Source organism: Pseudorasbora parva, chromosome 25 (assembly GCF_024679245.1).
Source record: "Pseudorasbora parva isolate DD20220531a chromosome 25, ASM2467924v1, whole genome shotgun sequence".
Taxonomy (NCBI): domain Eukaryota; kingdom Metazoa; phylum Chordata; class Actinopteri; order Cypriniformes; family Gobionidae; genus Pseudorasbora; species Pseudorasbora parva.
The window spans coordinates 12,833,417-12,857,981 of record NC_090196.1 but is presented as its reverse complement, the minus strand read 5'-3'; the positions used below and the strand labels follow the sequence as shown (position 1 = coordinate 12,857,981).

The 24,565-nt window shown below is 38.1% G+C and overlaps 1 protein-coding gene and 1 long non-coding RNA gene across 3 annotated transcripts in view; one reads left to right on the top strand and one right to left on the bottom strand.

Annotated features, from left to right (window-relative positions):
* gse1a (Gse1 coiled-coil protein a) overlaps positions 1-16,619 on the bottom strand; it is a 76,893-nt gene extending 60,274 nt beyond the window's left edge. For both annotated transcript variants that reach the window (XM_067435763.1, XM_067435765.1), the window contains exon 1: positions 16,466-16,619. The gene's annotated coding sequence lies outside the window, so the exon portion shown is untranslated. The remainder of the gene's footprint in view (positions 1-16,465) is intronic.
* Positions 16,620-20,916: 4,297 nt separating this feature from the next.
* On the top strand, positions 20,917-22,822 carry LOC137065574 (uncharacterized). Its single transcript, XR_010901667.1, has 3 exons — positions 20,917-21,198; positions 22,087-22,179; positions 22,607-22,822. It is a non-coding gene; the product is annotated as an uncharacterized lncRNA (long non-coding RNA).
* Positions 22,823-24,565: the final 1,743 nt, after the last annotated feature.

The following is a 24,565-nucleotide window of genomic DNA, read 5'->3' as shown; positions in this document are numbered from 1 at the left end:
TATGCCTTAAGTGAACTTTATACAGAAAATACGACGACTATCCGTGGGTCTTAAAGGGGCAGTAGCATTCACTGCTGTCTGTTTAATGTCAAACAAAAGATAAAGACATCACTCACTGCTCCTGACTGAATAGCTTTTGTAAGTTTAATAAGGATTATTTTTTAATTTTAAACAGTTAAATGTGTGGTTATTTTACTTTTGATTACTTAATTCCATTTCTCTACCTAAAAACTAATGTTAGACCTACCTGAAAATCCTGAAAAGCATTGTTTATTTTATTCTCATCTTTGCTCAATAGTATTTATTTGTGCTGCTGCTTCTATTTAAGTTATCTGTTCTTATTTTCTTTATTTTCATTTGACAGTAGTCCTTTTTCCCCTGAACATAGCAAATACCGAACTGTACTGAAACGTGAACCAAAAACCGTGATACAAAGCGAACTGTGAGCAGTCTGTACTGTTACACCTCTAGCGTAACTTATGCGAGGGGGTGCCACAGAATTTTGAAAAATTTCAAAGGGTAAAAAAATGAATCGTTAGATTAGTCGACAGAAAAATAATCGTTAGTTGCAGCTCTACTGCAAATACTCACAACACAACCAAATACAGAAACACTGCAAATACTCACAACACAACCAAATACAGAAACACTGCAAATACTCACAACTCAACCAAATACAGAAACACTGCAAATACTCACAACTCAACCAAATACAGAAACACAGCAAATACTCACAACTCAACCAAATACAGAAAGACAGCAAATACTCACAACTCAACCAAATACAGAAACACAGCAAACACTCACAACTCAACCAAATACAGAAACACAGCAAATACGCACAACACAACCAAATACAGAAACACTGCAAATACGCACAACACAACCAAATACAGAAACACTGCAAATACTCACAAATCAACCAAATACAGAAACACTGCAAATACTCACAACACAACCAAATACAGAAACACTGCAAATACTCACAACTCAACCAAATACAGAAACACTGCAAATTCTCACAACTCAACCAAATACAGACACACTGCAAATACTCACAACTCAACCAAATACAGAAACACTGCAAATACTCACAACTCAACCAAATACAGAAACACAGCAAATACTCACAACACAAACAAATACAGAAACACTGCAAATACTCACAACACAAACAAATACAGAAACACTGCAAATACTCACAACTCAACCAAATACAGAAACACAGCAAATACGCACAACTCAACCAAATACAGAAACACAGCAAATACGCACAACACAACCAAATACAGAAACACTGCAAATACGCACAACACAACCAAATACAGAAACACTGCAAATACTCAGAAATCAACCAAATACAGAAACACTGCAAATACTCACAACACAACCAAATACAGAAACACTGCAAATACTCACAACACAACCAAATACAGAAACACTGCAAATACTCACAACACAACCAAATACAGAAACACTGCAAATACTCACAACACAACCAAATACAGAAACACTGCAAATATTCTGATTACCTAATCAGAGAGTAGCCTATTTCTTTTCGTTTTAAATTGTTAAAAGACATTTCAAGCTTTCTTAAGATATATTTCATGTCTGTGAGGCGTATGCTGAGTTTCGTTAAATTAGGATGAGATGCGCTCCAGTTCACGAGCAATGCGAGTTTACTCACAACTCAACCAAATACAGAAACACGCTGCAAATAGTCACAACTAGAGATGCACCGATCCGATACTCAGTATCTGAATCAGTACCGATCCGCCATTATTTGCCGGATCGGGTATCGGTCAGACAGAGCCGATACAAATTCGATACTGATACTGTGAGCATGTGACAGAGCGTTGCTTCAAGCACATCATCCTGCGCACGGGATATGCATACGCGCTTTGTGCCTATGGGATTACTATTCTGCCACAATTATGCACGCACAAAATCATATTTTAGCGCAAAAGGGCATTTCGCACGCGCGTGAACTGAGTTTTGCGGAGAAATGTTTGTCTCGCAAATGAGAAAGTATTTTGAGCGAACGAAAATCAATTTTGCATTTAAAATAAGCTTATTTGGATGTCCGGCGACTTTATATTTCACATGTGCAACGTCTCGTTTGCTTGCGCTCCGATACCCGCTCTGACTGCTCGACGGCTCCCTTGCTCAACACAGCTCAATGTTACAATATTACATAATTCCAGCTGATCAGAGATGAGATTGCTAAATTCTGATAGGCTGTTTTAACAACCTCTCACAAGACTCCCTACAGCGGACAAGGAAATATACATAGTGGAAATACATGGAAAATCAAATTGAACACTGGTTTAAAGTCTTTGACATTTATTTCCAAGTTCAAATGTCTACCATTTGACAAACACACATAGCAGTGTAACAGTGTTAAATTAGATTTTCCATGTATTTCCACCATGTATATTTCCTTGTCCGCTGTAAAGTAATGCAGGGAGTCTTTTGATAGGTTGTTAAGCCAGTCTATCAGAATTTAGCAATCTCATTTCTGATCAGCTGGAATTATGCGAGCCGTCGAGCAGTCAGAGCGGGTATCGGAGCGCAAGCAAACGAGACGTTGCACATGTGAAATATAAAGTCGGCGCACATCCAAATAAGCCTATTTTAGGCTACGTCTACACTAATCTGGATAAATTTAAAAACGGAGTTTTCGTCTAAAAACGCTCCGCATCCACACTATCATTTTCAATCGGTTTCCAAAAAATGTTCATCTACACTGAAACCTCTGAAAACGCTTACATCCCTGTACTGCATATGAGGAAATCCAAGACGCTTCGACTTGCGTCATTTCCGCTATACTCGTTTATTTACTCTTTGAAATTTTGCGACAATGTCGAGAAAAGGCACTGAGTTTTTTAACAGTATGTACAAACTGACATTAATATTTAACAAGGCTGTCAAAAGAGAAAGCATACAAAACAACTGCTGTACAATGTCGTTCACCATCTTGGCTGAATTGGTCATATGACTGCATCACATGGCTAAAAATGCGTCATCGTTTTAAAAAGCCTCCGTTTTCACAGTCCACACTATGACGCGAAGACGGCGTTTTCAAATGTATCCGCGTTGGAGAGCGTTTTCAAGACGATACGTTTTCATTGACTTAAAACGCTGTCTCAGTGTGGATGGAAGGACAAAACGGAGAGAAAATATACGTTTTCAAATGAAAACGTATTAGTGTGGACATGGCCTTAAATGTAAGATGGATTTTCGTTGGCTCAAAATACTTTATTGTTTGCGAGACGAACATTTCTCCGAAAACTCAGTTCACACATGTGCAAATGCCCTTTTATGCGCTCAAAATATGATATTGCGCACGCAGAATTGTGGCAGAATAGTAATCCCATATGTGACGCTCTATATTATAATACTTTTGCGCTATGAAAGCCTTATTAATAGCCTTTCTTGCTTTGTCATAGCTATAATATGTTGCTGCCTCATTAAAAAGATGCACTATACATTTAGAATAAATGTAATTTCTATTTCTATAAATATATTTACTTGTTTTTCATGAATATATTTTGTGTAACATTTTAGCAGATTTACAGCTACACTTATATACTTTTGTGGGTTCCTTTATTTTTTCCCCACTAAATGTTTAGATTTTATTCAATTATTGCGCACTCGTGATTTTGTAACTTTTGCTGCTGAATTATTCACTAATCTTATTTATTCACCATCTATAGTAGTAGGCTATTTTTGTCATAGATTGTGATTTTATATATATTTTTTATTTGTTGGTTTTCTTTATAATGAAGTCTGTATTTAGCTGATTGTGTTTAAATCACAAAAGAGTGATTTTCAATTCAACACACTAAGGTTTAGATATTCTACATAGAATTTTTTAACAAAATTGCATTGGTATCGGATCAGTATCAACTGATACTCAGAATTTTTATTTATCGGATCGGATAAGTTCTAAAAAATGGTATCTGTTCATCCCTAGTCACAACGCAACCAAATACAGAAACCTGCTAATGAGTATTTGCAATGTTTCTGTATTTGGTTGCGTTGTGAGTTTTTGCAGAGCACTTTTATATTTGGTTGCATTGTGGGTATTTTTAGCACGTGCTGTCAAAGTGATAAAGATGTTTTCTTATTTTTCTTGGTTCCTTTTTAGTTTGCATTGTGTTTTCTTTAGTTTCAACGCTGCACTCTCTCGGCCACCATACTTTACAGATTCAACCACCCAAAAATGACACTTCTTTCAAAATTGAATCAGCCATGTTATTCCAAACCTGTATGACTTTCATGTTCAGTGGAACACAAAAAGAAGAAATTTTGCAAAAATGTCCAAGCTGCTCTTTTACAATTAATTAAATGGGAATTACTGTAGAACTGTCAAGCTCCAAAAATAACACAATATAAGTCATAAGTCATATGATATTCTATTTGTTTTCAGCACATAATAATATCAAAAGTATTTATAGCAAATAGCCTATGTCTGGTATGATTCCACTAAATCAGAGTTTGATAAATCAATCGATAGAGGTTTGAAGATAAGCATCTCACTAAACTATATTATTGCTCTGACAACACAAGACATTGCTGCTTCGTTGCAATTTTTAGCATGACCTACAACCTTATTAAAGGAGTTAATTAGTCAGCTGGCGTGCTTAACAAAATATCCCACACCATTGCACATCCATTCACACACTTACACACCTACACCTCAAACTACCACATAAGTGTTTTAATCCCTGGTCTAGCAGGATTTACTGAAAGTCTGTGGCTTATCAACCTCACACCTTTGAGTATAGTCACATACACAAACACAAATATTGTACTAAAATCATCAGATCTCTAGCTGGCTGAGAATGAATGGCCAAATCTTTTAAAATGGCTCTCTAAAAGCACCCAAGGCTTGTTATGTGAAGACCTCCTCTCTCTCAAAGATGAAATCCTGCTGTGCTGTTTTTCCCAGAGGCTTTAGCTGTGGTTCGAGTCAGCAAAAATAGTCCCACAGTCCTTTGCTCCCCACTGGCTCTCTAATAAGCTTGTTCATTAAACAGTACAGCCAATGCAAATTGACCCAGCCCTTGTCGACATGACCGGCTCATGTAAATTCAATGGGAGAAACAGCAGGGATAAAAGACTGGGTGATGGATGATGTGTCAAAGTGCTTTGTTGGGCACAAATGAACACACTCACACACATGCATGTCCATAATGATGACAGACAAGCATTGATGCATGAGCAACTACAGAGATCTGCTACCCTCGGCATTCATTAAGACTAGATAAAGCACCTCACACACACCTGCCTCCTGCTCATTAACCCGTGTGTGTGCGTATTTCACTGACAATATTAAAGATGGATGAGGATTAAGAAGGTACTGATACTTCCAGAGAGAAATGCACTAATTGGTTTCGACTACAATTGAGATTGATAACTAGAGAGAACCTTGATCACAGACCTACTGGTCACAAAGGGCTTGAAGGTTGAAGACCTTAGACTGATGTTCAAGTACCGTAACAACTCTACTTGCCATAAGTGAAACCCTTACGCTAGCCTTGAATGCCCTTGATGAACTTTGTATTGATTTTTCTGGATCCGTCTGCAGAAATGTACACTGTTATCTACAACCTGTTGATCTCAAAACTGATTTAGCGCATTTAGGATTGTATTTTCCTTGGATAACAGGGCTTCCCAAGTTACCCTGAAAGGCTCATTCTGTTATCCATGCTCCAAAACCACTGGTGCCCCACAAGGTTCATTAATTAGTCCCTTAAACTTCTCCATTTCGACCAGATCACTCTGTACCAGCATCCAGTCATATACCTCTCTAATCAAGGCTTTTCTGACCACACTTGACCATTCATCCCTCATCCCCATTTTGATCTTTTTGTGATGCTGTCTGAATACATCTAATAAACCTCATTGGTAATGACCTTGATTTCAAGACTAGGCTACTCTTTTTCCCAGACAAGAGCTTTCCAATGGTCATGGTCTTATGCTGCCTTCACGTTCTATCTGAATTAACGTAAATACGAGTTTCTGAGGTAAAAATTGCACATGAACACCCTCTGATTTCGTGTTTACCACTGGGAAGTTCGGAAATAATTTTGATACCCAAGTTTCCGAGATGGGCGTGGTATAACTGTTAAAAATAGCGGATGGGAGACAAGTTTTATTTATTTTTTTCCGCAATGGTTTCATTGTCTTGTCGTTAAGGTTGGGATGGCGAAAAAAAAACATTTTCTTGACCAACCACCGAGCCTCATTAACCGCCGGTTGAAACCGGTTAACCGATTAGTTTAAAATATGCTGCGCTATTTGAACAGCCGCGAGCCGCGCTCCCGCTCTCTCACACACACACACACACACACACACACACACACACACACACACACACACACACACACACACACACACACACACACACACACACACACACACACACACACACACACACTGTCCTGGCGCCACCGCCTCCCTTCCACTCACGTCACTTTTTTAAAATCCCCCACAGCGTGAAACACGAGTCCCGCAAACGGGGCGACGAGGAGCTTGTTTGTAATCGGAGGACAATGGCTCCTTAGTTTCGAAATGGTTTGGGTACAAGGTGATCGCGTTGAAAATAAAGGCATTTGTCTAGCATAATAAGCTCATTTGTAACATTGCCGCCACTCATTCAAGAAAATGACAGCTCCGAAGAGACGCCGCTTTAGTTCGAGGTAGTGCTAACTAAGACTATCAACACCTTATGTGTTACCACTGAAATGCAGATGTAATATATTTCCAAATGTAAGCCCATCTTATGCGGAATGATGCTCCATACGGTCGTCTGCCCTGGCTCTAACCTCGAGTGTTTACTTTTTGCAAACCTTGTGAGCGCGCAAACCCAAACGCTGTGACCTCGCGCCAAATGTTTTTACTGGTTTATTAAGTACAAACAGGCGAGTTATGAAAAATTGAGTGCGAGGGATTTTTTCACTTCACACAAAAAGATTTTGGAATGAGATGGCTAATTGTAGTAGCGTTTAGTCCACTGTCTATAATAGCCTAATTTAGAGATCACTGTTTTTTTTTAACCGACAACTTTGATCGGTTAACGTTGATACGGTCAACCATCGGTCAAACGGTCTTCGGTTAACATCCCTATGTTAAAGTAGTACATTAGGGCTGGGCGATATGGCAAAAATGTAATATCCCGATATAGCTCATTTGATATCCCGATAATGATATACATAACGATATAGCAATTTTTCTGTTAATTCAGTTTATGAATAGTCTATACAAAATTGCAATGTGGAAATGCAGTTTGAAATGATATACAAAACAAATAAAGGTATGGACTACATTTTTATTTTATTTAGAACCTTTTTTTAAAGCAAGACTGTTGGTAAAGTTAACACCTGCCTAGGGATGTTAACCGATGACTGTTTGACCGATGGTTGACCGTATCAACGTTAACCGATCAAAGTTGTCGGTTAAAATAAATAAAAAAGTGATCTCTAAATTAGGCTATTATAGACAGTGGACTAAACACTACAGTTGGCCGTCTCATTCCAAAATCTTTTGTGTGAAGTGAACATATCCCTCGCACTCAATTTTTCATAACTCGCCTGTGTGTACTTAATAAACCAATAAAAACATTTGGCGCGAGGTCACAGCGTTTGGGTTTGCGCGCTCACAAGGTTTGCAAAAAGTAAACACTCGAGGTTAGAGCCAGGGCAGACGACAGTATGAAGCGTGCATTTCGCTTAAGATGGGCTTACATTTGTAAATACATTACATCAACTTTCAGTGGAAACACATAAGGTGTTGATCGTCTTTCTTTATTATTGTTAGCACTACCTCGAACTAAAGCGGCGTCTCTTCGGAGCGGTCATTCTTAAATGAGCCGCGGCAATGATTCAAATGAGCTTCTAACGCTGGACAAACGCCTTTATTTTCAACGCGATCACCTTGTACCCAAACCATTTCGAAACTAAGGAACCATTTGTCCTCTGATTACAAACAAGCTCCTCTGCGGCGCGTTTGCGGGACTCGTGTTTCGCGCTGTGGGGGATTTTAAAAAAGTGACGTGAGTGGAAGGGAGGCGGCAGCGCGTGTGTGTGTGAGTAAGAGCGCGAGAGAGAGACAGAGGGAGCGCGGCTCGCGGCTGTTATTTCAAATAGCGCAGCATATTTTAAACTAATCGGTTAACCGGTTTCAACCGGCTAATGAGGCTCGGTGGTCAGTCAAGAAAATGTTTAGTTTTCGTCATCCCTACACCTGCCATTAAAATATTTCAATATATGGCTATATGGTGTGCCACGCGTAAAAGCCCGTTGCAGCGTCTGTGTATGAAGTTTGTTTTGAGTGCTTATGCCACTATTCTGGCATAATTACTCTGAGAATTACCCTGGTCTGAACCGTCTACTACCGTCTTCCTCCACGTTTGTTTATGTATTGCAGCGTGCATGGGCATGCCGTGGCGTGAGGTGCATCTTGAATTCTGCCATAAACGCCTTATCGTCGCGTAAGCGATAGAGCCTTATATAAAACGATAGACATTTTCTATCGTCCAGACGATATATTTCGTCATATCGCCCAGCCCTATAGTACATATTTACATAAATAATAATCATTTGAAGCATACTGTGTATTTTAAACACATCAAAAATTGCATGTAGTTGACCATCCTTCATGAATATTGAGCAACCTGACTATCAAGATAGTGTGGTAAAAGTAGCTATACAAAAGGATATATGGCTGAAAACTATTACCATTTTAGTCTTTAAGCAGCCTTGTCTTGTCCACATGCCTTTATTGTGAATGTGACTATAAATAATATGCTTTCCTGTTGTGCTAGTGTTTGCCAGTGATTCTAGGATTTTCTGGGACCGGGAAATGACTCTAATGGTTTCAGTGTTAAAATAACATTTTCCCTAGCACACAAAAGTAGAATCTGGCGTCCTCCATTCTTTCCGACAACAAAGCACCTGAACACAACAAGCTCAATAATCACGACTTCTGAAGTGGGAAGTAGGAAACTTCCGAAAGCGCGTGAAGGTGGCATTAATCTCTGGTGACGGTCTCAGTGTCATCCCCTCTAGGTGTAAACAAAACCTTTGATGTCGTCCTAGACAACCAGATCTCCCAAGCTTTAGGTTTCTTTACAAGTACAAATGGGCCTTTTATGGCAACTTACTCAACAACCCACACTCTTGTCTTGTGTTTGTCAACTCCAGTCCTGGGGACACCACCTCTTAGAATGTTTTAGATGTCTCACTAATTAAAACGGCACCTGATTTAATTAATCAGCTTGTTGGTGTTTTAAATAGGGACAATATTCTGGGATATAGGTCCCGGGGACTGTTGGACAAAATGTTATTTTGTTATTTACAGAAATTATTTCACGTTACGCCTCTTTCTCTGTCTCTAAAGTCAATCAAATTTAGGATACCATCTGCCGGGCAGAATGACTATCCGGCTCTGTACTCTCTGAGGGGCCCTTGTGACTGCACCACATATTCTGCTTGTATTGGATGCACACAGGCCATAGTGGTCAGCTTGTACTGTATGTGAAGAAGGCTCGGGGACCCTTGTGGCCTGCTCACACTGTATTCGGGCCCTTCTTTTGGTAGTTTTGGGGAGTGTGGCCTAAGGCAGTGGTTTTCAAAGGCAACCCGAGGCACCCCAGCCCTGCACATTATTTGTGTCTCCCTAATTTATCACACCTGACTCAACTCAACAGCTTGTTAGTAAAGATTGCAAGACCTAAGGCCCCGTCCACACAAAGACGCGTTTAGCTGTAAACGTATACATTTTGTACCGTATCAGCGTTTTGTCCACTCGGATATGGCGCTTTGGCAGCATGAATCCGATGTTTTCTTAAAACGGGTCCCAGAGTGGATAAATCTGAAAACGACATTCTTGCGTTTTCGTGTGTACAGCCAATCCGTATATTTTAAAACGGTGATGTCATCACACTATATCCAGCATGGTGAAAGACTAAAGGGATACAACTACGGGATACACTGGGCATGCGCACATCAAAATTGAGTCATTTAATTACCCTATTTTGCATTATTGTAAGGGTAGGTTTAGGGTTGGGGTATGTGTAGACCAGAGGTGTCCAAAGTTGGTCCTGGAGGGCCACTGTCCTACAGAGTTTAGCTCCAACTTGCCTCAACACACCTGTCTGGAAGTTTCCATTATGCCTAATAAGACCTTGATTAGCTGGTTCAGATGTGTTTAATTGGGGTTGGAGCTAAACTCTGCAAGACAGTGGCCCACCAGGAGCAGGATTGGACAACCCTGGCGTAGACGGTAATAAAACACATCTGTTAAGTAGCAAATGTATTTATTGTTATTTTATCATGAGATTTTGCCTCACCTCCTACCACTGATATACCCCTTCTAGCCACAACTCTTCTTCTCTGTTTTTTTAACTCTTCTTATTTCTGTGGCAGAATTGCAGGATTCGACATCATTCTCGCACAAAGTAAACAATAATGGACGACATACAGTAGATTTTGTTCTTGCTTCTCGGCATGTGGCTCACAAGAAGACGGCCCTTTGTTTAAAGCCAAGGCTGCAAGGAAAATCACAGCAGAAAAAGGGACGATTCTGTCAACCAATCAAGGTTCTGCAGTGAGTCTAGCTCCACATTCTAGTACTGAACTGCTGTGCTAGGTACCCCAACGGAAGGATGCCAAAAGAGTGGTAGGGTAGGGTTCGGAATTATGGTACCTTTTACAACTTCTCTCAATGGAAACAGCAAAAAAGATTAACGCTCGTGGAAACGAGTCATTATTTAAACACGGCATAAACCCCCAGGGCTCAGCTACTTTTAGTTCTGGAGTACCCTGACCACTACACATCTTTCTAATCAAACACTGAACCTAGAACCTTGAGACACACCTTTTCAGGTTTCACTTCTTAAACGTCTTACACTCACACCCAAGATAATGTACAACTAAACCGCAGACTTTCTACTAGAATACTTAACATGCCTTTTTTCTCATTATGTACCAATCCATCGGCACTGCAATTTGACGACTCATTTGAAGAGAAGATGACTCATCTTTAGACCTGAGCATAGCTATATATAGACACAATCGTTGTAGCATTTGCAGATCTTGATAATCAAGGCTCTTGTGGTATAACCTTAGCACCTGACCCATATCCTCATCTTCCTGTTCTGGTAATCTGGTACTTTCTTGTTAGTCATTTTGAAAGGGTTATGAACATAAATGAAGCATTGCAGTCTGTAGTACACTTTCGCCTTGTTTTAAACAGGAAAAGCAAATGTATAAATGAGTAATCTTCAGCCGGTTTTACTTAACTTCTATGTGAACAGAACCACATCAAACATGCAAGGTACCTTAAAGTTACCACATGAAACTATCAATGATACAGTCATGATGCAGATACAGTAGAGAACTCTAGTGTTCTAATGCAAATTTCTTTTATTCCAAGAAATACATTGGCACTAAGTCTTGCTCATCAATGTTTCAAAAGTTCATTTCTAAGATGTTTAGATAGACCCTTCACTGATATGACAAACAAGGGTTTGCATTGCCAAAGTTTCATGGTTAACGCATTCATTTTCAAGAGATCCAAATCAGCTTCAAACAATTAACTCAGAAGTTATAATGCCATGCGTAAAGGAACACTCCACCTTTTTTAGGAATAGGGCTTCTTCAACTTCTTTCCTACATTTAAATATGTGGGCAAATGCATTTTTGTCTCAGTTTTAGTTTGGCAGGGTCGCCGCTAGCTTAGCTTAGCATAATGAATGGAATGTTTCCAGTTAGCATGTCCCGAGTAAAAGTGATCCAAAAAAAACCCCCACCTAATTACTTCTTGTGGCCTGCGTATTCACAATGAGTACAAATAGCGATGCAGATTAAGACTAGGCGATTTCCTAGGCAGATATTTGTTTTGGGACTATATTATGTGGAAGCACGGGCAAATCACTGCTTCTCTGGCGCAGAGATATCACGGCTCTCATCCTCACGTCCTCTGGCTGTTGAGCGATGGCAATGTGTTGTTTTACATCTCTGCGTTGTAACACAACATTGTAAATATGCAGGCCACAAGAAGTAATTAGGTGTTTTTTTTGTTTTTTGAGATCAACTCGGGACATGCTAGCTGTTAACATAGGATTCCATTCATTACGCTAAGCTAGCGGCGACCCTGCAAGACTAAAACAATGCATGCACTGAGACAAAAATGCATTTGCCCACATATCTAAATGTAGGAAAGAGGTTGAATAAGCCCTATTTCTAAAAACGGTGGAGTGTTCATTCAAAGTATTAGTTCACCCAAGAAAGAATATTCTGTCATTAATTCCTGACCCTTATGTTGTTCCCAACCTGTAAGACAATCGTTCATCTTTAGGATAGAGCAATAGCATAGAACGACAACCAACAAGAGCAACGAAGAAGGTGACGTAGTCAAGAGAGTAGTCCTTTTTTAAAAATGACTTCAGTGCAGTTCTTTGTTCTTTGTGCTAAACTCAAAGTCTTCCAAAATCACGACCAAAGCAGATTCGAAAGACCGCTGTTTGCCAGCAGCAGCCATCTTCTTTGTTTTCAAGTAGCAGGGAGCTCTGTCATCATTATGTTAAGCTCACTAACCGACTCTCTACACGATGTGATTGGCCTGACTAGCTCGCAAGCCAACGGAGAGTTGCTAGACGACCCTGGTTGCAAATTACATTTGCTACCGCTAGAGTGCTTATAGATTTCTAGGCTAGAACGATGGTCTTACGGGTTTGGAACGACATCAGGGTGAGCAATTAATGACAGAATTATCCCTTTTAGATACCAAGTTTACACTTACTAGAACTTCACCTGGCAGGTTAGGGCATTTGTTATCAGACATATAGGGCTGTGTTGAAAAAATCGATTTACCAATTCTGAATCGATTTTCATATTAATTTCTAAAGATCGATCCGTAACTCAGAGGATCGATTTAATAATAGGCCTACATTTTCCCCGTGAATTTTAATTTGCAGCGTCATTGAATTCACGCATGCGCGCGAGGTGGAAGGACATTAAAACAACGAACATGTCAGCTTTGAAAACTCCAGAACCGCCGCGGACAGAGAATACAAGAGTAGGTAAACAAACTCAAGCCGAAGCTCTCGTCACTATACCGCCGCCGCCGTGCTGAAGAAGCGCCGTGGACAGAGAATACTAGAGTAGGTAAACAAACCGGAAAAGATCGGATCGGATCAGATCAGATCGAATAATGATAATCGATTCAATATCTTGAGAATCGGAATCGAATCGATTCTTGAAATTTGAATCGAAACCCAGCCCTACAGACATAGTGTAAACAATTACAACATACGGTACATACTCTTAGCAGTTTGACCTACAGGTTTGTGTGTGTGTTTGGGCAGCAGGAAATGTCTAACAAAAAAGAGAAAGCTTTAGTTACAACCCACGCTGCCCCATCTGAAGGGATGCTTGGCATCTGTAAGCCCTTAAAACTGCTGACAGACATCAAAGTATGCTGGGTAAGTGTTTATGCTTTGGGAATATGCCCACTGTCACTATGTATGCAGTGCTGATTGGTCATATTGGATATCTAGGGTTTCTGAGGTCAACATAGGATAAAAAAGACGGTATTTCTCTCGTCTTTTCACATCTTGTCATTTTCCTTTCTTGGAAAACTGGAGACACATGTTTTTGGTCATCAATTTAGGCTTTCGACCACTCTCTCTTTCCCACTCTTATCTGTGTCATGGCATCTCATTACATGTGGTTCTTCTAAGGCCACATTAACTTTCTGTTCCAACTTTTTTAATAATTCATGTCGGCTTTTTCTTAGGTTTTAAGATGCCAACGTTTTTTTTATAGTATAAACATTCGTTTGTCACTTCAGCCAGACAGACTGTCCAAAAGAATAAGGACCGCTGTAGTGCAAACACCCGATGTGTGTGTGTGTAAATACATATAGCAGCTGACCAACATCAGTTAAAGAAGCAGCAGAAATCTGAGCTAATCCCAATACAGTCGGTCTCTGAGGGTTTAACACTGCTGACTACACACACACACACACACACACACACACACACACACACACACACACACACACACACACACACACACACACACACACTTGGCACAAGTTTTTTCATTTTATAATCCATCCACAACATCCTGTTAATCAATCGGAAAACCAGAGATTATCATAAACACTACTCCAGCTATTGAACCACAAAACCAAGCCGTTGAATTTATCGTGTAGCTTTGCACCTCACAATAAAGTGTAGTCGTAATACATTAAATAACAATAAAATAAACTTTACATTTGAATACATTTTTTTAAATAATAAAAAAATAGTTTTGTTTTTTTAAATCCACAAAAAATAATGACAAATTTTTTATGGACCTTATATAAATGATTGCTAAATAATTTATGATTAATATAATATAATATAATATAATATAATATAATATAATATAATATAATATAATATAATATAATATAATATAATATAATATAATATGGACTGTCAAATTACTAATCGCAATTAATCGCATCCAAAATAAAAGTTTGTGTTTACATGTATATATATATATATATATATATATATATATATATATATATATATATATATATATATATATATATATATATATATATATGTGCGTTTACTGTGTTTATTATGTATAGTTTATGTAATTTATATTGTATATAAATATTCATATTTCAAATGTAAATATAACAAATTTTCTTAAATATATACGTGCATGTGTATTTTCACATTTTGGATGCGATTAATCACGATTAAACGTTTGACAGCCCTAATATAATATAATAATAAAACATAATTAATATAATTAATATAATATAATTAATATGCACATATTTTACACCTGATCAAAAAGTCATGCTTTACATAAAATAATTTTATGTATCATATCCTACAACACTCCATGGCATTTTCAGGCAAATTTACCTGTTTAAAAAGGTCAAATAACAAATCATCGATTCAAATCAGCATTCAAGAACAAAATATTTGTTCTCAAGTTGGTTAATGAGCAAATATGATTTGGGTGGAGTCAGATGGTCAATGTGAAGTTTCTTTATAGCACGCCAGCTACACCACAACGCCCCCCCCCCCCCCCCCCCGCTGCCGCCCCCATGATCCTCTCCTACTAAAAATCAAACTATAGTGTTGTATTGTACCACAAAACAACCATATTTACCGTAATATCATACTTACGTTGTGCTTTGGCATTAGTATATTTTCAAACAGTGGCAATAGGAATTTTTCTGAACTTGTCTAATTTTTACTGACTTCATGAAGTCTTAATGTGTGACTTTGTGTGAATGTAATTACTGTAACTTCTCATTTAACAACTCATTCTCATAACATCCAACTAATCCAGTCTTTCCAGTTTAACGCAAACTACAAGTTGTATTTCAGTTTCGCACCTAATCAAATAAAACCTCAGCCGTTAGTTATTTAAAAATGATCTTTCAGTGAGACATTTGCAGCTCTAACACATAGGTATATATAGACAGGTTGCTGGGTAAATATGACTTTCCTCTACGGTACACTGACATTTATTTGACCACACGAAAATTCAGAAGAGGAAACAAGAGACTTCAGAAACTTCACATGTCTATGTGTGAAACACACAGGATGTGACCAAACCAACAGTTACTGGTTTAACAATATGGGTTTTTAATTGGACTATACTGATATTTACAAAGTTGCATGGCCAATATCAGATGTACATTTCCAAAAAGATTATTTTACACAAAATCTATACTTATTATTCATAGGCAAGCCTGTCTGTAAATCTCAAATTGGCCAAAAATGGAAGATTAATATACTAACCTAGAATTCATATTTTGTGGGCTACTAAAGTCTGTCTAAAAAACGACATTAAAATGTTTTAGTGAGTTCTCTCTGTGCTCTATGCGATCAGGATTATCCATTAAGCGTTTTTCCCCCTCTGGACAAATCCACATACATTTTTGTGTTATTAAACTAATTTGCATAAGATCCAGGATAGATATCTGAGATGGATGGGAAATTAACCTTGAGGTGATAGAAAAGCAGAAGGTCATATAACTCACCGTGACTCCCTAAGCACTTACTCACAGCCTGAAAACCCAACATTTTACTCAAAGACTGTTAAACAGTTTTGAATATTGATGAGTCTCAGCCGAAAGCCAAAGGTCACATCAAGCAGATCATTTTTTAATAACAAAGCCAATAAAATCAATCTCTCTCGTGGAAGATCTTAGAATCCTAAAACAGAACCGTCGCAAACTAACTGAATACAAATGACAAATAATAAGCTAATTGTACACTTGCAGGATGGACCACGAACGACTATGAATGAAAACAAAGCGCCCCACATCACGCAGCTCTATCCGGCACGCGATGTTGTCCGTAACAAATGCACCCAAAAGCAGAGCTCACTTCAGCCGAAGCCTCTTTAAACACAGCCCGCGTGCGAGAACTCACCTTAACACGGAAGAAAAGCGTATTTCCCACGTATTTAGTGCTGAAGTAAATCCATCTCGTTTCTCCGGCGGCAGCAGCGCAGCGGTCGAGAGCGCTGAGTGAGCCGCAGTGGAGTGAGTGAAGGCGGCGCTTAGAGACTCGCAGCAGCAGCACCTGCTCCACTGATCCGCCCCGGAGGCAGAGCCACAGTCAAGGGTGACGGACCTCCTACTGACGGAGGTCATGCCACACTGCGTGTGTGTGTGTGTGTGTGTGTGTGTGTGTGTGTGTGTGTGTGTGTGTGTGTGTGTGTGTGTGTGTGTGTGTGTGTGTGTTTGAGCATGTTTTTGTGACATATTAGGACACAAATGTGTATAATGACATGGGTATGACATAGGTATTATAAGAAAAGAGGGTGAAATATGAGGACATTGGCCATGTCCCCACTTTTCAAAATGCTTATAAATCATAGGCTACAGGAAGAAATTTTTTCGAAAGTAAAAATGCAGAATGTTTCCTGTGATGGGTAGGTTTAGGGGTAGGGGCAGTGTAAGGGGATACAAAATACGTTTTTTACAGTATAAAAACCATTACGCCTATGCAATGTTTGTGTGTGTGTGGGGCGGGGGGCGGGGGGGGGGGGGTGATGCGTGAGCCCCCGTACCAAATACCATAGTGATATCAATGGGTGGGGTATTGCATTTTTATCATAAAAAACACTTAAAACGGAAACAAAATAAGCCACACTCTGATTAATGTATATGTATGTATAGAAAACTGACTTCTAAGGGCCCCCTACTGCCTTGGGCCCTGGTGTGTGTGTGTGTGTGTGTGTGTGTGTGTGTGTGTGTGTGTGTGTGTGTGTGTGTGTGTGTGTGTGTGTGTGTGTGTGTGTGTGTGTTTATGTGGTTTATGAGGACACAAATTTGTATAACTACATGGTTATTACACTGGTATTACACTATAAATGTGGTTTATGAGGACATATCAAATGTCCTCATAATTCAAATGGCCTTAAAAACATACTAAATGATGTTTTTTTGAGAACGTAAAAATGCAGAATGTTTCCTGTGATGGGTAGGTTTAGGGGCAGGGGCAGTGTAAGGGGATAGAAAATACGGTTTGTACAGTATAAAAACCATTACGCCTATGGAGAGTCCCTGTAAACCACATAGACCAACGTGTGTGTGTGTGTGTGTGTGTGTGTGTGTGTGTGTGTGTGTGTGTGTGTGTGTGTGTGTGTGTGTGTGTGTGTGTGTGTGTGTGTGTGTGTGTGTGTGTGTGTGTGTGTGTGTGTGTGTGTGTGTTCATCTCGAAGGAATGCTATGTAAATGTTGTAAATTCACAAACTGAAAAAAATCAGTGTATCATAAAAAACATGCAAAAAATTGTTTTGCCAGTTAGATATTTCATTGACGCTAGTGTTTGTTTGGTAAAGAACAAAAAACATTACAAACAAAACAATCATAATCAATGCTGGGTAAATTAGTTTGAAATTGTAATCTTTACTCATCAATTCCATTATTAAAGGTAAAATAGATTGCACTTGATTAGGCTACAGTACTCTTAGATAATCTCGCACCATATTTATAAATATAGCCTATAGAATGAAAATATAAAATACGAAAAGTCCATTGTTTGTTTTGTATTAAATATTAAATTACGTAAGGGTTTCCCAGATTGTGATTGGTGAAGTAACTGCTTGGGGTTTGTAAGTTTATTGATTAAATTAAATCATAAAAATGTAAAAGTGTGAAAAAAAAACAACAAAAAACAACACTTTTATATAAAAATCAAAGTAAAATACTTTCTATTTTTTATTTTTTTATTTTCTTACATGCATGTCATGTGACAGAGAACTGTGAACTATATTATTATTATTATTATTATTATTATTATTATTATTATTATTATTATTATCAAATCAAATGTAATAATTTAAAATACAGACATAATAATTTAAATAGTTAAACATTCATATAATACATATAATTTTATAAATTAAAAACTAATTTGACATAGGCTACACATATATAAGCTTATTGTAGCCATATATATAATTTTAAATATATAATTTATATTAAATATGTAAATATAATATTTTTTAATTATAGACTAATGATAATTTCAATAATTAAGCATTCATATAATTGTATTAATTAAAAACAAATGATAAATATATAGACATATAGGCCTATACTGTAAATATATATATATAACCTATATTTACTATAAACTATATAAATGTGTGTGTGTGTGTGTGTGTGTGTGTGTGTGTGTGTGTGTGTGTGTGTGTGTGTGTGTGTGTGTGTGTGTGTGTGTGTGTGTGTGTGTGTGTGTGTGTGTGTGTGTGTGTGTGTGTGTGTGTGTGTGTGTGTGTGTGTGTGTTTGCCTTTAGGAATGATAAAATCATAAATGATATAACATAACTATATATTATAACTATATTTTAGTAAATGTTTTAGAATAACTTCATAAAATTGAATATATACCTAATTTAATGAAATAATATTTAAATAATGAAACATCTTAAATTAAAAACACAATTAATATCATGCCTAAAAAATATTACACTGACTTTAAATCACAGTTATAGTTCTAAAAAAAATGTAAGTCTGTATTCTCATAAGCTTTTACCATAGTCTCTCTCAGAAAGACAAGACAAGGAAATGTTTAAAACCTGGCACATATAAGCCTCAATTTCCAACTGATTCTGGGCACACACACACACACACACACACACACACACTACACCTGCAGGGCATCCTTGAGTTAGTATGCATGTGTGTGTGTCTAATGCGTGATCAAATGACACACACAGTGCTAATGGTGAGGAAAGAAGGATGCTTTTATGTGTGTGGTACCTGCAGCCTAATCTGTGTCTGTTTTTGTTTCTCTCTGCGCGCGCGCGCGTGTGTGTGTGTACACGCGCGCGTGCGTGCGTGCGTGACAGTTAACTGATTACCGAGGCACCTGCAGCTGTGAAACACACACACAGTGGAGTAAGACGGAGAGCGACAACAGGAAGGAATGATGGTGTGGCGGCACATGTGCTCCTGGTGCTTTTAAGAGAGTGTGTGTGTGTGTGTGTGTGTGTGTGTGTGTGTGTGTGTGTGTGTGTGTGTGTGTGTGTGTGTGTGTGTGTGTGTGTGTGTGTGTGTGTGTGTGTGTGTGTATGTGTGTGTGTGTGTGGAACTGACGTGATTTATCTCTACTCAGCGGGAACACAATCTCCCAGCATCCCACAATGCATTTATGCACCTCACTGCTTTGACCTTGGTGCTCGCCAAAAAGCTCAGATCACATACTTACTTACACACACAAACACACACAGAGAGAGAGAGAGAGAGAGAGAGAGAGAGAGAGAGAGAGAGAGAGAGAGAGAGAGAGAGAGAGAGAGAGAGAGAGAGAGAGAGAGAGAGAGAGAGAGAGAGAGAGAGAGTGTGTGTGTGAATGTCTTGAACAGATTCATTAGTACAGTATTTCCACATCACCTTCTGTTAATAATATATCACTACACTATTTTGTGGTTGTCACATATATGCTGTTTCTTCAACTATGTGCACTTTTGACCCAATGGAGAAAATAAACACTTTTCACACTTTCACTAGTTTATTTCATTTATCCATCCATCCATTTTATCCATCAATGTGCCCGTTCATCCATCCATCCATCCATCCATCCACCAATCTGCCTGTCCATCAATCAATCAATAAGTATTGCATATATGCTTGTGACAAAAGGGGATACTTATTAAAACATTACAGACTTAAACATGGGAGCTATGCAAGAAGCCAGCCTTTTCCATGCTTATATCAGGAATGTTTATGTACTTTTTAGTTTTTTTAATAGCCTTAAAATACACTTATCTCGTTTTCATACAGCGACTGAAAAACAACAATCTGTGGGGAAATTTGAAGCTAAGTTTCGCTGTCAGCTTTGTGATTTTCTTGAACCCTCTAAGATTACAGAATATTTTGCCCACCTTCGGCACAGACATCTCAAAGACCACCAAAAAGTTAAATGTCCATTTCAAGGCTGTAGCTTTGAAAGCAGTGTATATTCCACATTCAGTGCACACAAAAGTAAGCATCACCAAGATCAAAATGAGAACATGTTTAAAACCAGAGCTAATAGTAAGAATAGAGAGTAATGAAAATAAAAAATGATGACAGTGTAGTTGACACTCATGAGTGTGCTGTGCAGGAAATGCTTCCAGATTAATTGGGCCAAGATGATTTCAATGCAGAAGCAAACAAAACACTATCATAAGATTTAGGAGAACAATTGGAATATAATTTAGCAGCTCTTTAAAAAAAAAAATGCAAACCCTCCTTCGCATACCAGAGAACTCTGTTCAGGAAGTAATTCAACAGCTTTGCCATATAATCCAGTTGTCCCAGCCACTTTTGCACAAGCATGTGAAGGCTGTTTTTCAGAAACACTTTGGACATGTAGATGAGTCAGTTGTGAAAGAGGTAGTTGAGACTGTGGCAGAGAGTGACATATTGTCCAAATCATGGCTAGATAATTATTTGACAGTTGTTAAATCTTCACAGTTCCCTGATGTTAACACATGCTTTTTTGTTTTACTATTTCAGGTGTATCAAGAATTCAGCCGGGTAGTTGGGAAGAACCTTAAACAAGAATTGTATGGCTCTCTTGATCGTCACTGTCCACAACTGATTCAGATCTTCAGGTCAAAGAGAGGTCTCACTGAGCAGATTTTGAGCGATCTTCTGCATCAAGCCAAGGTTTGTAAATTTAAGTTAATGCCATTGTTTAATTTTGAAAGCCAGATTACTTAAAAGGGATAGTTCACCTAAAAATGTAAATGTAATATTTATCTGCTTACACCAAGGGCATCCAAGATATAGGTGTGTTTGTTTCTTCAGCAGAACACAAATTTTTAACTCCAGCCATTGCAGTCTAAACATGCGCAGACAAATCCTTATTAAACACAGTGACTTGTGATGACACATTGATGTCTTAAGACACAGAAAGATCAGTTTGTGCGAGAAAGCGAACAGTATTTATATAATTTTTACCTCTAATACACCACTATGTCCAACAGTCTTAAGCGCGTGATCACTTCCATTGAGTGAGGTCAATGTACACAATATGGTATAGAGATACACGAGAGAGATCACTTCTGGCACATGCTAAGCCAGATCGTGTACATTGACGGCGCTCAGTGGAAGTGATCACGCGCTGAAGGCTGTTGGACATAGTGGTGTGGTAAAAATTATATACTTTTCGGTTTATCCCACAAACCGATTGTTTTTTGTATTAAGACATCAACGTGCCATCATGAGCCGCTGTGTTTAAAAAGGATTTGTCCATGCATGTTTTTTTTTTTTTTTTTTACTCTCATAGATTCTGCTACCATTCACATGCATTATACGATTACATTATACAGACATCAACAGTTGGAGTTAAATCTTAATTTGTGTTCTGCTGAAGAAACAAACACACCTACATCTTGGAGTCCTTTGATGTAAGCAGATAGACATATAATTTTAATTTTTGGGTGAACTATCCCTTTAAGACTGTTCAGTAACGCAGACAAAATTATGATTAATGTAAATTGCCTTCCTTTTATGTTGACAAATTATATTTTCTTTTCAACCACCACACTTCAGGCTACTGATATCGTTGACATGCGACGTGTTGCTATGAGAGGGCTTCCGGTACTCCTTGGCGATGACCCAACTGAGTTCTTCAAAGCAGGCTTTGTAAGTATTTTTAATGCAGTTTTACTTTTTGTAATATTTTTCTGGATGTGCATTTAAAACCCCACTAAAAAACAATGTCATAGTTTAGTTAAATGATGAATGGAGTAAGGATGAGGTTTTAGTTTTAAGTCATTAAGGATAAATTTAAATTCCTGTCATAACACTTATAAAACTCTAAAATACAATCCTGGTTAATCTCATAATTTTACATAATTTTTAATGTAATCAGTAGTTAATGTCATCCAAAGATTTATACAAATGTAAACGAAAACACACATTTAATGTTTAAATATTACTGACCTTCTGGAAACATTTTTATACATAATTCACGAAAAAATATGCCTGCATACAACTAATAAAAACATGATCAATAAAATTAATATCTAGTGCTAACATGTATCTTGGTAATATTCATGTTCTTGTCCAGGCTTCTAATGATGGAGACTCGTACAAGCATGTGCCAGTTGGAATCCTCAGCTTAGAAAATGAAGATGTGGCTCTGCAACCCCTGTCCTTCCGCCTCCACCCATCCTCAGTGGGAATCATTTTGGAGGGGAATGTTGTAATGGACAATTTAGACAACATACCCCAGACCAGGTCTTCTTTTTGGTTTAACTTATGCCCTGCACCTAGACTACCCAAAGTGCATTTTTCATTCAGCAAGTTTTGCTTGCTTTGGGCAAGAAGGAGTTGAAGGGCAAGATTCTGGCTGTTACAAATCAGCTTACCATGTAAAAGGGTAAAGAAAAATTTTTGGAAAAGTTTTGAAATACTGTTGTAAAGATTTACAATTGGGTAATTGGTACTTCAGCAATTTTACTGTTTTTGTCACTCTTTGAAAACTGATTTTGATAAGTGAATTCCAATAAATTGTAAGTCCAAATAAATCATTGTTATCCTTTGTCCTTGTTTGATATCTTTATTAAATCATTGACCGTAAATAGCTATTTAAATTAAAGTTTTGGGTTCTGCAACATTCATCCATGATAAATGTTAGCATATACAGGTTGATTGAACTTAAAACATTTATGGAAACTCGTTGCCCTAAAAAAGTTGATTTTGTCTTGTTGAAAAAACAAAAAAAATCCAGTTTAATGTACGTAAAATTTCAATAGCACTGAATTAAAAATTATTAGTTCAATTAACTAAAAGTTTAAATTAAATTAAATGCTGTTGAAATCTTAAGTACATTAAACTGGAAATGTTTTGTTTTTTCAACAAGACAAAATCAACTTTTTTAGGGCAACGAGTTTCCATAAATGTTTTAAGTTCAATCAACCTGTATAGGCCCATCCACCAATCTGTCTGTCCATCAATCAATCAGTCAATCCATCCATCCATCTACCAATCAATCAATCAATCCACCCATCCATCCATCTATCAATCTGTCCATCCATCCATTTTATCCATCAATTTGTCCATTCATCCATCAATTTATCAATCCATCAATCTACTAGTCTGTCCATTTATCCTTCCGTCCATCCATCCACCCACCAATCTGTCCGTTCATCCATCCATCCATCCATCCATCCATCCATCCATCCATCCATCCATCCATCCATCCATCCATTCATCCATCCATCTACCAATCTGTTTATCCATCCATCTACCAATCTGTCCATCCATCCATCCATCCATCCATCCATCCATCCATCCATCCATCCATCCATCCATCCATCCATCCATCCATCCATCTATCTACCAATCAATCAATCAATCCACCCATCCATCCATCTACCAATCTGTCCATCTATCCATTTTATCCATCAATTTGTCCATTCATCCACCCATTTATCCATCCATCCATCAATCTACCATCTGTCCGTCCATCCATCCATCCATCCATCCATCCATCCATCCATACATCCATCCATACATCCACCCATCAATCTGTCCGTCCATCCATCCATCCATCCATCCATCCATCCATCCATCCATCCTCCACTAATCTGTCCAACCGCTTTTCCATCTGTCTGTCCAACCATCATTCCATCCATCCATTTATCCATCCATCCATCCTATATCTAGCTATCCGTCCATCCATCCATCCATCCATCCATCCATCCATCCATCCATCCATCCATCCATCCATCCATCCATCTACCAACATTTACATCTGTCTGTCCTTTCTGTCCTATCTATCTATCTATCTATCTATCTATCTATCTATCTATCTATCTATCTATCTATCTATCTATCTATCTATCTATCTATCTATCTATCTATCTATCTATCTATCTATCTATCTATCTATCTGACAAGGTCTAATTTGAATCGTCTCTCTGTCTGTCTATCTATTAAACCCTTAATGCTGACTGTACGCCTACTGTTATAAAACCGTTTGACTTCAAGCTTTCAAAACTATTTTAAACTTTCAGGCAATGCT